The sequence below is a fragment of the Stegodyphus dumicola genome, chromosome 1 (assembly GCF_044657685.1).
Source record: "Stegodyphus dumicola isolate Sdum_Otavi_A_Nest chromosome 1, ASM4465768v1".
NCBI lineage: Eukaryota > Metazoa > Arthropoda > Arachnida > Araneae > Eresidae > Stegodyphus > Stegodyphus dumicola.
In genome coordinates, this window is record NC_140768.1 from 7885932 (window position 1) to 7888043 (window position 2112).

At 32.2% G+C, this 2112-nt stretch overlaps 1 pseudogene; it reads right to left on the reverse strand.

The window, feature by feature from the left end:
* Positions 1 to 238: 238 nt before the first annotated feature.
* Positions 239 to 1713, reverse strand: LOC146999042 (ATP-dependent RNA helicase DDX19A pseudogene; annotated as a pseudogene).
* Positions 1714 to 2112: the final 399 nt, after the last annotated feature.

Below are 2112 nucleotides of genomic sequence, written 5' to 3' on the forward strand. Positions count from 1 at the left end.
GTCCACAACTGAACAAACTGTTTTGAATATATTTGATTTATATATTTTCTGTCTTCTTCGTTAACAGTAGCTCTAAATGGCACTTTTATTTGGTGTCCATCCTTGACAATCAAGTACATTCATGCAAGCTGACAATTATCTATGTAATCTTTCTACAAGATAACACAGCCACAATCGAAGATATGATTTTTGCCATCCCATGTCTCCTAAAATGCTACTGGTTTAGCTGCATTGGCTCTGGCCTTGAATACTGTCATACAATCAGAATTGCTTTCAAATAGTGTCACTGCAAGAACACTACTTCCAGGTAAGTCCTCACATTAAGTGTGAAAACTTTTGAGATTACTACAAGTTCAATAACCGGATTCTCTAAAAAACACACCAAATGTCATGTTGCACAAAATGTGAGCAATTTTCACACTACCAAAGATACCTGGAGAATACATCATTCCAGACACAAGACATTCAATATCTGAGTCACTTCCACAGCATCTGCCATTCATGCTGCCAGAGGCATTTACTTTGGACATTACTGGGTGGTCTTAACTACATAAATTACAATATACATAAATATCAAGTTATCATATATTTTTGGTCCATTTATATTTTGTGATTAAAATTAACTTTAAAAAATTTCTATCACAATAACTTGCAAATATTTTTAATGGGAAATATAATGACAAAAATCCAAGAAATTACTAATCATACACAGAATAATTAAAGAACATATATATAAATAATTCATTTCTCTTTTTCTTTAAATTCAGAAATTTCAAAAATTTAGAAAATTACTCATTTGAATGATGCGAATCTTAATACCATGTTTGATTAAAGGTAAATTAATATTTTTAATCTTTGAAAAGCAAAAACTGCTTTCATAAATAAATTTTACTTTTATAATTATAGAGCATCTTACCAAGAATTGTTACTTACTTTTTCTTTTCCTTCTGTAAATCTATTGAGAATGGCTATTCAACTAACCAAGATGCAGTCTTCCTCTTATGGCAAAATATAATAGCCTGTCCTATTGACACAGTACCATATATGTTACACAAAGCTTGAAATTTCTCTTCTTTATCTCTGCACACTATGTAATACTGATATATATTATCCAAACTGCCTTCTTCCCTTTTCAGTTTAATTATAATAGGATCAGAAACAATCAATTCTGCAAATTGCATGATTTCTTCAGAATAAGTAGCTGAGAACAGCATCATCTGACAATCTTTTGGTAGCTGCTTACGGATGCGAATAGACTGGTCTTGATATCCTTGAGTCGATATCATAACATCTGCTTCATCTAAAACAAATACTTTTATTTTCCTGAGATCAAAAAACTTATAGCACATTGCCCCAATCATAAACTTTACCAGGAGTTCCAATCATAAACTGAGCAGTAATATTTTCTCCTCTTTGCAAAACCTCGCCTTTAACAGCAAAACAAAATTCAATGTTAGGACAAAATTTTGCCATTTGTTTTCCCACTTTTCCTGCTGCATGGCTAACTCATATGTTGGGGACAAAATAAGCACGTGAGGATATTTCAAATTTGTGTCCACTCTGCTCAAACTTGCCAAAAGAAAAGCAGCAGTTTTAAGCATACCACTCTGAGTCTGAGCAATCATATTTTGTGGAGGATCTGCAATAAGAGTAGGAAGAGCAGTCTCTTGTATTTTTGAGGGTGAATTAAATCCCATACCATACACACATTTTAGAAGTTCAGGTCGCAGATTCAATTCTTCAAAAGATTTCACAGAATAAAAAGATGAATTAGGATTTCTCTGGATATCTATATCATGAGAAACTTCAATTAAATGAGATCATACAAGTTTTTTCATCACAGATATCTCAGCAGGATTTAATTCAGGTTCATCATCTTTTTCATCATACTCTTTTGATGCTTCATCACGAATCTTTGGAGGAGGTATTGTAGGTGGCACTGGTGGAATAGGATATTCCAAATTTAAATTGTCAACTAATTTTAAAATTCCTTTCTCTTGTATATCAGAAGAAAGACCCCAATCATCAACATCTGCCATGATAAAGCCTATTGAAAATGTAAATGTCAAAATATAGATTTCTGTAAATTCTAACATATGTAAAGACAAAGAC